This window comes from Thermobia domestica, chromosome 10 (genome assembly GCF_964235325.1).
Source record: "Thermobia domestica chromosome 10, izTheDome1.hap1.1, whole genome shotgun sequence".
Taxonomy (NCBI): Eukaryota; Metazoa; Arthropoda; class Insecta; order Zygentoma; family Lepismatidae; genus Thermobia; species Thermobia domestica.
Genome location: NC_137463.1, coordinates 245,584,335 through 245,596,963, shown reverse-complemented (window position 1 = coordinate 245,596,963; position 12,629 = coordinate 245,584,335). Strand labels below are relative to the sequence as shown.

At 36.0% G+C, this 12,629-nt stretch overlaps 1 protein-coding gene across 6 annotated transcripts in view; it reads right to left on the bottom strand.

Moving 5' to 3' along the window:
• twin (CCR4-NOT transcription complex subunit 6-like twin) overlaps nt 1-12,629 on the bottom strand; it is a 475,631-nt gene that overhangs the window by 421,416 nt on the left and 41,586 nt on the right. The gene's annotated exons all lie outside the window — the stretch shown is intronic.

Below are 12,629 nucleotides of genomic sequence, written 5' to 3'. Positions count from 1 at the left end.
ATACAGGAAAGGTTCTGCTACTGGAAAAGATTTCAATCTCATTAAAAATAAGATTATTTAACTTCTTTGTAGGAAAGGTTAATAATGCTGATGAATCGCAGATTAAAACCGTGGGGTAGATTAACACTAAAGTCAGGTTTAAACAAAGAACTTTGTTCTTACAATTGAATATTTTAAACAAACTAATCTCATTCTGGGTAGAAACTGGTTTTAAGTATTAACTCCCAATTAGCGACAAAATTTAAATCATATGTTTGATCACATGTTGTCTATCCAAACTAGATTAATATGTCTGATAAGGACCAATTTACTGACACTACTTTATCTCATTTGCAGGAATATTCTAAGAATCAATAATAACACCGATTAAGGACTGTAAGGTGACTATTTTCATTAAACCAAATGTAGTATCAATATTCCGCGAACCGTATGAAGTACCTTATGCGTTAATGGAGCCCGTCAAGAAAGAACTGGTACACCTCCGTGAATTTAAGAGTTTCAGAAAAGATATTCTGACTGGGCTACCCAAATCGTAGTGGTCAGAAAGAAAAATGGCTCTTTTCGCATTTGTCTCGATTTTAAACGTACTGTAAATCCCGTAATGGAAAAGGTCAGCTACACATTTCCTCACTAAGAATTCTTTAATAAGCTAAACGGTGCTAAGTACTTTGTGACCTTACCTACAGAAGCTCACCTACAACTGGAAGTTTTTAGAAATTAATACGCCGTGGGCCTTATTTAAACAAACTCGCTACAATTTGGTCTCAATTGTTTCCCACAATCCATAGATTTCCTATTAAAGGCTCTAGATGGAATAGCATGCTATTTGGATGATGTCCTTAACTAAGGAACAACCTTACACGAATGTTATAGAAGAACCAATTAAGTTCTAGAAAAGTTTCAAACTTATAATGTCCATGTAAAGAAGAGTAAAAGTACATTCTTCAACACCCATATACGTTAATTAGGTTATGACGTCTCTCAGCAGGATATTACATTGGCCGCTGATAAATTAAAACCTATTCTGGACACTCCTCTCCCAACAAATATATTACCAGCTTCAATCATTCTTTGGTATAATTAATTTTCACCATCGCTATTTTCCATTACAGTACAACCCCTCAAATTCGAACTAATTGGGGCTGAAGCCTGTTCGGATTTCGGAGGGTTCGCATTACCCGGGAAATAATATTACGCACTTACTTCGTCACTGAATTCGCGGTAAAACAACGATTGAGGTTAGACAGGGTGGCCCAGTGGTCGAAACGGCAGTGACCTTGACTGGCGGGTGTACACTCATGTCCAAAATGATTGTCGCATATCTATAACTGTCTTCTTGTAAGAATATAATTAGATAATGATTTTGAATAAGCATTAAGTCTAAAAATGTTAAAACCTTAAAAAAAAAAAAAAAAAAAAAAACTAAATTTGTGAGATTAAATCTATTTTTTTTTTCCATTTTCCAGCTGTAGTTATTTTTTTCTCCTGGGAACGTGTTCGGATTTGCCGGGTTTTCGGATTTCCGGGATTCGGATTTGAGGGGTTGTACTGTACTACCTTCCAAAGTTCCTAATCTTTACAACCTATTGAGAAAGATATATCTTGGGAGTGGAATGAGCTACATAATAAGGAGTTTGAAACAGTTAAGGATTTAATTAGAACAACTACAATCTTACAACCATTTGATCAAAATGAAAATGTTGCAATTATGACGGATTAAGTTGGAGCTGTGTGCTCTTTAATGAAGATTAGGAACAAATGTATACAACTGATTGCGCCTTCTGCAACGTTGACATCAACAGAAAAGAATTAATCTCAATTTGAATGGGAGGTCTCAACAGTGGTGTTTACAGTTAGGAAATACCATAAGCTCTTGTATAGCTGGAAATTTAAAATAATCACTGATTTGCAACCGGTCAGATGAATTTTTGGTATCACATCACGACCAGATACTGCAACACTCCAAATCCAACGATGTTTATGCTCCTACAAAATATGATTTTGATATTGTGTATTTATTTATTTATTTTTTTGTTTTTAATCTCGATTTCCACAAAAGATGGCAACGAAAGAGGATGCTATCGTACCAGACTATATGAATATCTTCATAAATTGTTACTCAAGTGCAAATATAAAGAAAAGTTCCCACATCATAGCAGGATAGTACTAGCGCACACCAGTGGACAAATACCTTCGGATGCAGCGAAATCGCGGCCAAGACCGTCGAAGTACCAAATGGTTTCACACAAACCGACGTCAGACAACCTGATGTATCAGATGGATATTCAAAATGAGGATTTCAAAATGAGGTTTCACTGACGGAATTTTATTTACTGATTAAGGATAAATAAATAATTAAGGGTAAAATATGTGAGTAATTTCCTAATATGAAAGGAACTATAACAACACTCAGTTTTTCGGAAACTTTGGTAACAGTTTTCTTCATTCGATATTCACTAATTTGCTTCTCTTGTCGCAAACTTTTTTCTGACATTAGTAACAACATAGAAACCACAACAGTGTTGAAAACTGTTATCCAGACTGACTTATCCAGAAATGCGTGGTATTCAACTAAGTTCAGACGCAATAAGATACATACTCCTAAATTAAAATTACAAACTAACCTCGTATCTCAAAATATTGTTGTATTATTGAAATTATTTAGATCCTATGTCCCAACGTTGGTTTATTATCAAGAATAAGACACCAATGGGAGAAAAGTTACTTATAAAGAACTAGAGAGGGTTGAAATAATTTAAATAACACAATATTCTTTAGGGATACAAGGTTATTACGTAATTTTAAGGTCCAAACTGTTCCAATGGTAATTTCCGTCTTATTCAGTATTAAATACGTCGCATTTCTGAGTATGTCACTTTAATTATTCAACAGCATCCGTCAACTGCATTCATTAGCGTGAAATATTTCAAACCGTAAATATCGTGTGTGTAAATGGATGCGTCTGAGATTGTTTTCTTTTATGTATAAATGTTATCTTTAAGTTTTCACCTAGTGCGTGTAGGTGATTACCGATAATTAAAAGATGACTTGATATTAGCATATACGAGGGTCATTTAACTCAAACTGGCAACACTGCTACGATTGGAATGTCGTGTGGGCAGGAGATAAATGACGAACGCAGTGTGTTTCGTGGATGTGTACGAGTCAGTTCAACGCTGCTGCGGTCCTATATTACGGTATGTGTGGCCAGTATACATTGTTAAAGTGATTGTTGTGTGAAATACCGCCCTAACGCAATGTTCACGCGTGCAGAACAGCATATGTTCATGAAATTCCAGATGGCACGAGGACAAATGCTAGGACGATTCACAGAGGATTAGTAGAAGCCTGTGGTGAAGCTGCTCTACCATATCGGAGAGTGGCGAGATGGGTTGCAGCATTTCAGGCGGGACGACAATCAACAGAAAAATTGCACTGTGGAGGACATATGCGAACGGCTACGGACGAAATTCATCTTGCAAGACTACCGATACTGCTTGATCGGCGCTGGACTTGTAGTGACTTGGTGCAGGAGCTGAACATTTCTTCCGGATCAGTATTCCGCATGCTAACACAATATCTTGGCATGCGGAAAATTGCAAGCAGATGAGTACCTCATGCTCTGACCGAGGTTCAAAAGTGGCATAGGTGGGAATGTGGGCGCCTACACCTTCAACGTTACAATGAATAAGGTGATTACTTCTTGCACCGCATTATTGCAAGTGACGAAACGTGGGGAAGACCCTACGAGCCTGAACTGAAACGTCAGTCGAGTGAATGGTGCCACCCAGAATCTCCACGACCGAAAAAGTCTAGGCAAGAGCCAGCAAACGAGAAGGTGATGATGATGATAATGTCATACGACCACGAAGGCATTATCCTATCACATCAAGTTGCACCGGGCGTTACCGTCAATGCTGCATACTATGCTTCATACCTCAGTCATCATTTGCGACCAGCATTGCGGCGCAAACGTCCACACCTCCTGGAGTTTGGACCAATTCTCCTACACGACAATGCCAGATGCCATACAGCCAATCCAGTACAGACTCTGTTATGACGATGGGGTTGGGAGGAATAGGAACACACACCATACTCTCCGGATAATGAGTCCCTGTGATTTTAATATTTTCTCAAAAATAAAAGAACCTCTCAGCGCAAACGTTTCAGAGACATTCCCAGTATTGTTCGTGTCTTAGGGCGCACTGTCAACACCCTCTCACAAAGTGTTTGGCATTCAACGGTTACTAGATATCTGGCGAAGAGTTCAACAGGCTGGCGGAGACTACATCGAATGACTGTAAGCTTTTTGAGGTGAGTGATTCACTACATTCCATTTCACAACTATGTCGCCACTTCGAGTTAAATGACCCTCGTATAAAACACACCGAATATCAGGTACAAATCTCTGTGAAGCCTACGTTCTTCAATTAGTGTCTGGCAATAAAAGGCAATACCTGCCGAAATCATATAGTGCGACACAAATGACGTTATGTCTGAACACCAATTTCTGCGTGGCGCTAGGGTCAGTTAGGCACTCTGAACATTCCCCACTTTCTCTCTGACAAGGCGGAGTTGCCATGTTCTCACCCTACCCTCCCTCTCCAACTTCGCTCTTCCTTTTACCCAAACGCCAGAAAAAAAAAAAAAAAAAAAAAAAGGCGAAAGATTCTGTTCACTCAGAATCATTTGATATTGTGTTTGTAGTGGATACAAAATTTAATTTCAGTTCGTTTTGTAAAACTGTTTGCAAATTACATGTGTCTGTTAGTATTTAGGATCTGTATGAGTTTTTTGCACGCACGTTTAGGTATATATTCTGCTATTCTTTTATTATGATAATGAATTTAAATTCTCGTGCACTTGGATTCATTAACACAATAATCACTGAAGATAAAACACTACGAAAGACTTACTAACGATACAATAAACTTTGCTTTCTCACCTCATTTTATATCACGACCCCTTTTATCACATCCTCTTGCCTGTAATCCCCATAAGTAATTTCCGGTTTCCAATAAGTTTTTCATTATTAATGCCATTCGCTTACAGTTGTAAGTTGTATTTTTTTGCTTACGGTGTTTCAATTTGCAGTTTCTCACCAGTTTCTCCTTTTATTCCAAATGTTTTTTTTTAACTAATCTTTATTTGTTTAATATTCTTTGCTGTATTTGGTAACAAAGTATAGAAATAAAAATATGTCTATCAAAATAAGAAGTTTAAAAAATATATTTTTTTAAAATACATATTTTTCTGCTACTAAGTCCTAATTACAAGTATCATTTTCATTTCCCTTCGCGATTCCAAGTTAAGAAACCCCGCAAGGGACAAAGTGGACAATTTATTGCGACAAAAAGGATGAGTTTTTTTGGTTTAACGTCCCACACATATGCCCTTTAGGCTAAAAGAAACAGATGATTGATTAAAATAAATATTTGACAAATTATTATTTTTTTTTGCTGTCCCACCGGAAATGGAACCAGGGGCTACGTGCACCAGAGCCATACGCGCTAACCACTAGACCAGCGGGAAAGGCTAATTTATGATATAAAGAAAAATGAATTATGTTTGCAAAATAACCTTCAAAAGGCATAGCCCTATTTGTTTAGTTTATGTAGTGGTGATAAAGAATCGATCTGAGGAAAGAATGGAGAAATGGTTACTTTAGGGCAACACAATATGGATGTCGATTTGCTTCATATAATATAATATCATCACACGCCTTGATTTTTATTAATATTAACGTGTTAGAAGAAAAATGCAGTCGACCAATGTTTTTGTAAAAAAAAAAAAAAAAAAAAAAAAGTTTTGTTTTCAAAAAAGTAGTAGTAGTAGTTACATACGGAAAACAAATGTTATAATATTACTCCCCCACGAAAACAACAAATATTACGAAAACACTTCTAACTTTTCTAACCTCAATTTACACACTGGTCTGTCTAGATCAAAATTCAAGGGGGGAGCTCCTGAGGAATTTTCTCTGTGGAAGCAAAGCTCTGGACTAACTTTTGAACACTGGAATTAATAATACATACATACATGACATACCTTATCTTGCTCTAGGAAAAATGTTTCAATGATTTTATCATTGGTTTTAGATATAATTCGGTCCTTATCATGTGGGACCAGTGACGTACACAGAATTTCATTAACGACGTCCAAACTTAAATAGTTTCAACTTTCAAAATACGCGCGTTACAAGAGGTCAACAAAGAGTGTGATATAACAACATTTCTTATTTTAATATAATGATTTGTATATATTTGAACGTTGGTAAATGTTCTTCACTATATTCGCACAGTCACTTTAAAAATGTATAATTTTTATACTATAAATCATGTAACACTAAAACGATTTTTGCGATCTAAGCCTTCGGTGAACTAGTTTCCCCATTAGATTTGAAAGATCTTGATAACGATACAAGGATCATTACTTGTATGCTTCTCGTTTCCTCTCTAATTTGAAAATGCACTCGTCTCGTGCGCAACACAGGCCCTCAACCACCCTCAGAGTTTTGGGGGGGCATGAATATGTTAGGGGGGCCAAGTCATTAAAAATATCTTACATATAGTTAAATTGTTTTTTGTATTAACAATAGCATTTGGTGTTAAGGTCTAGGGGGGGCCACGAAAAGTTTGGTGGGAAGGTTCCTTAGCCCCCCCCCCCCCTCTAGTTGTGGGCCTGGCGCAACACTACTTACAGTCCTACATAAAACTAACATATCGATGCAATTGATATGATAAGGTTACATTTAAAGAGTTATGTAACACGAAAGAACACTAATTTTGCACTAAAGAATGTCGAAAAACTTTGTTATGATGCAATGGACAAAGTTGACAATTTATTTTGGAATAATGTAATGAAACATGAATGGGACTTAATACAAAATGCTTGGACAACGCGAGGAATTTTAAAAATTGTCAACAAACGTGTCACACTGTTAGGAAACAGTGACAGCCAGAATGATGATGATTATATCAATATTAACTCTCCATGATGGAAAAGACTATGATGATTAATATGTACTGTACATCAAGTGAGTTTGTCGCCACGGCATTTTATTTTTCATTTCTCAATAATAATAAAAAATGTCGTTCATTTGCATGTTCATTTATATATCATTTTAAGGTATTATTTTGAAATGATGATAGTAAAAAGTTTACATTAATATTCTTGGCGAAAGCGTATCTATGGTTACGGAGTACTTTTCCGCCTCTCTGCCCATTTTTTCTGTCTCTCTCTGTCTTTTCTTTTCATCTGTTGAGAAGAGCGCGAGTGGCAGATGTGTAGGTGTGGCAACTCAGCACTGTTGACAGTCGCTCTGGGGGTGTATAATGTGTTTACAACCCCTATTGGTTGAAACTTTCTTGTCGTCTTGAAGAAGAGCGTTGCAATAACTGAGAACATTTCACCACTCCGATATTGAGTGATGCTGGAATAGCTGCTAAGTTTACGATGAATTTCATAGTACATTAAACATTGACCGGTATTTTAACAAAACTTCTTATTTACACATATAGTCTTTATGAAATCGAAAAAGGACTATTATTTTCAATATAGGCCTATTTTAATTTCAAACAACTTTTGTACTTATAATGTGGGTCTGCTTTTTTATTTACTCAAAATGAAATGAAATAAAATCTTTGAGTTTAACGTCCCGCGATTATGCCAGTTAGGCTAAGGGAGACTATGATTAAAGGAAATGAATAATGGAATAATTGGTTGAATGAGAAAGTAGGAGGAAACGGGAGTACCCCGAGAAAATCCAAGAGCACGATGTTGTTCACCACAAGCTTACTTGCCCGAGCATCGAACCAGGGACCTCACACACTATAGATAAGCGCTCTACCACTGAGCCACCGTGCCCTCTTATTTACTCAGAATTAATAAAAACAGAACTTAAACAATACTACTAACTATTTGGCGCTGTAGATCAGGATTCGATTCTCGTGGAAGCTCATGTAATATTGATCCTATGCTAAATTGTAGGTTCACGTTTCACTTAACTTTGGTGCTGAAAAGGACGCTAAACTCAAATCACCACCAATAATAATAACTAATTGATAGATGAACATTTTGTTGAATATGCTCTTATGAAGACATTTTAAAATGCGTTTTCACCAAAGTAAATTTTTGTTGAGTTGACCATAACACCTCATATCTTTTTGCATACATTGAGCTTGTATCGAACACTAATGTTTATTTATATACTTAATCAAGTTGCTGATACATTCTGAGACGGTCATTTATATTGGAAAAAAGCAACAATCAACAGCATAAAACGACGTGGAAGAAAGTTGGTCACTACTTACTGAAACGTTTCATTCGTCTAATGAAGCTTGAAGAAAACATCTTGAAAAACCTCAGACACAATAAACGGACTTGAACATGGGATCATCAGATAAAGAACCAAGAATGCTAATATATATATATATATATATATATATATATATATATAGGAAACGGTGGTTTACACAAATGAATAACGATAGAAAAAATGGTGGAATGAAAATCTGGGAGGAAACGGAAGTACTCCGACCAAACCCACGGACACGATGTTGTCCACCACAAACAAACTTAGCCGGGGATCGGAAAAGGGATCCCATGATTCAGAGGTAAACGCTCTATCACTGATCCACCGTGCCCCTCCTGACATAAGGCTGAAAATAATATATTACTCTACTCAGAAAAATCATTATAATAAACAGATTATTTTATATATTTAGCTGCATCAGTATTTTTTTAGTTTAACGTTCCACGTTATGGTCTGAGACTAAGGAAGACATTGATAAAAATTAAGAAAATGATCAAATAAAGAAAGCGGGAGGAAGCAGAAAAACCATGAGAAAATCCCGCATACGGTGTTTTGTGTGTGTCCTACACAAAACAGACTTGGTGCGAGTTGGAATCGAACTAGGAACTCCACATACGAGAGATGCGGTAACTGAAATAATTCTTTCACAGAAGTAACATACTCCATCATGGTTATAAGGTTCTGTCTTCTCACATTTTTTTATGAGGCCTGGGTTCGATTTCCAGTGGGAGCTTATGTTTTCTACTTCTAAGTTAAACTGCCTTACGTCGCCAACGCTCGCTCAGTTCCCTCTCTAGCAACTGAGTTACGAATCAAATCTTGTTCAAACATACTAAGCGAAATTTAAAAACAGTGATTAATAGATCAAGAGATTTTAAATAGACAAGGAATTAATTTTATTCATAACTCGCTCTATTTATAGTTACTCATATTATATATGGGCCTGCAGATCGTTCAACCGAAAAGTAAAAGGATATATTTGTCGAGTACGACTCGACAATGAAGCGGAAGGGAATAACATGAACAACAAAATTGAACATTTTTTTTCTTTCTGCATTAATAGCACAATATAGTTCTTATAACAACAGTAACTACTAGAGTTCATAAATTTGCAACATTGTTTTTAGTTCGCATATTTTCCGTCACATTTGTCATCTGTGTCGCACTATACCAGGACATTAATCATCTGATAAGGATTCCTAGGGCACATAAATAAAGTTATGATATGTTGTTTATGTAGTATATCTGAGTATAACTAAAGCTTTGTTAAGTCACATTTTATAAAATTATGAAAAAGCAATAGCAACATTCTTTGAAATATATCAGAGGTTTACATCAGCCCTGGAGACGAAACAATGATGTTAATCTTAACTAACTGTGCCAGACTTCATCTATGTTACAATGAATCGAGCATTGATGTAGCTATATATATGTATCACTCCTCACAGACATAAAGGTTTGAATTTGGATTTAAACTGCATCGGAAGTATTACTGTTAACCTCAGCGACCCCGAAAACTATGTATTCGACACTAATATCGATTATTTTCGATCATTTTTATGCATCTCCCCCTCCCATAATTTCGATCATTTTTATGCATCTCCCCCTCCCATAAGTTCCCTAAGTTGAACCGCCAAAGTGAAATAAAAATAATGCCAGCCCGAACCTCATCTATGTTGAAAATTGATCGAGATCGGATGGGTGGTTTAAAAGTTATTAAGTCACAATTATTTTATATTATATATATCTATATATATATATATATATATATATATATATATATATATATATATATAGATTCACTTTACTGTATGTGAGTGAATTACTGGTCAATTTCTTCGAGACTAGCCTCATTGTCTTTTGCAGTTTAGTTCCTCAAACTACATCATTTAGGCAGGACGCTTGTCTAGAAATGCAATGTCTAGTTTCACATCCCACGTTTATGTCCTTAGGCTAAAGGAGACGGATGACTAATGAAAATGAATGATTATGATAGAATTTGTATGCCGAGAATACAGAACCTACAAAAGAAAAAAAAACATGTTCGGGAACCACATATTTACATGGCCTGCGTTCGAACCAAAGATACCTCGCATCAGAGGTAATCGACGTCTGTGCTGTTAGCTCCTCTTATGCTATTTCTTGATTTACCTCTTTTTTTTCTCTCTCTCTTCTGGTCTTATAAATGTCAACCTCACTGGTTTCTCTTTCTGTATTTTAGCGTCGCTAATGTCACCTCATCCCTTCACATTTAAGAAGTTCAAGCTGAATTCAAGAATAATAGCCACTAAAGGAACTGGCACACTGTCAATTCCCAATATACAATATGTAACTAAAAAGTACGATGAATGTAGTTGCACAGTGCCATCTATAGATGTTGTATCCATTTGAACTAATAAGCCCGGTAGCCTAAACAGTCAGTGTCGAGTTTGAACAAGTTGTGACATGTTGGTTGGGTTCCAAAGGCAGAACAGTGAGGATGTGTTAAGAGTATCTGTCGCGCGCCACATTAAGTTTTGTTCTAAGTTGCAAAAAAAAAGTGTCAAAGAAGCTAACGAAATGTCAAAATCAGTGTATGGCGATGAAGCGGTGACAATGAAGACTGTTTACAAGTAATATGAGCGATTCAAAAGCGGCAAGGAGTCGGTTGAAAACGAACAATGATCGAAAACCAAAACAGATGAAAACGTGCAAAAACTGGCACAAATGATTTGTTCAAACAGGCGAATGACTATTCAAGAGCTTTCCGAAGAACTAAACATCTCATATGGGTCTGTGAAAAGTATTTTAACCGCCGATTAAATGGCTAAATAGCCTCCTTGTTTACCATGACAACGCGCCGTACCACGCCTTGCTTTTGGCCGAAAAAATATTCCTCTCTGTTTACATTCGCTGTGCTCTCCAGGTATACCACCATGTTATTTCTGGCTCTTCCCAAAAGTTCAAACTTTGCTTAAAGAAAAACGTTTTGACATCATTCCTAACATTGAAAGGGCCACGACAAAGCAGCTGAACTCCCTTCCAAAAGAAGCCTTCCAGAAATGATTTGTCATGGATTCAACGTTGGGATACGTACACTGTTAGCCAAGGACAGTACTTTGAAGGAGATTAAATCAAATTCCATGTAAGCTTATTACTTCGTTTCTAATAAAATTATTCACCGTATTTTTTGATCACACCTCGATCGATCAAAAGTGTTGATCGTCCGAATAAATTCCTCACATGAGTATATGTACAAACAAAAAGTATACTTACATGACACTCACAAACGAAAATATAATTATGACACAAAAGAAGTGTACTTTGCTTTCAAGACTAAATATCTCGTCATCAAAGTGTAGAAGAGAGCGAAGAGGAAAAAAAAGGTAATGAACATAGGAAGTGTTACATTATATTCAAGTATAATGTATCATAGTCCGTAAAATTTTGGAACTCCCTATATATATATTTCAGTTCATGCTTAGCTTCGGAAAATACAATTGAGAATTATCTTAAATTAATTACTATATTTTAGGTTTAGTTTTAAATTGTAATATTCGGTCAAAGTAATACCATATTTAAGTAGTGTCTATAAAATGACATATAACCTGATATTTTGTTAATATTCAATAGTTTGTCCTTATTATCATGTTATGTGGGTTCAAAGGTGTATATTTTGTAATTTCTCATAGGTTTTGTATTATTTTCAAGGAAATTTTAACGTAGGAAATCTTCGCAAGAAAACTCAAAAATTGTAATTCTGTAATTTCTTCAAAATTTCATTTTAAAATTCGGCTATGATGTCTTTAGGCACATCTCTTTGTTTATATAGCAATTATTTTCTCATTGGAGTAGAGAAATCTCAGCTTCGTTTGAGGCTCATTCCAGATATCATCATTGGTTCGGCTTCTTTTGATGTGTCGAGATTTAAGTTGTTATCCTTTTGTTGCGTCATCAGGGAGCCAATTAGAGCTCTTCTCCTTGTCATTTTTTGTCTTTCTACAAAAGTTGTGTTGAAGATCGGACAGGCATTTTAGTCTCTCGTCCATAAATTGTGAAAAATTTGGAAATTACCATCAAAATTAATTTAAGTTAGTGGAAATTGTGTGATTAGTGACTGACTAAATTGGATGAAGTGTTGAAAATTTGATTTTGGAAACGCTCAATAAACAGTTAGCAGAGTATCCTAGCAAGATTTTGTGGGGAAGCTGATTGGTGGCAGGCATAATGGAGTAGAACGCCAGGACATTTACTGTAAGGTGAAATTTTCCTTTCTTTTTGAGCACCAGGTCGATTCTGGACTAGAATCGGTGCAATTAATTAAACAAGTAAGTAA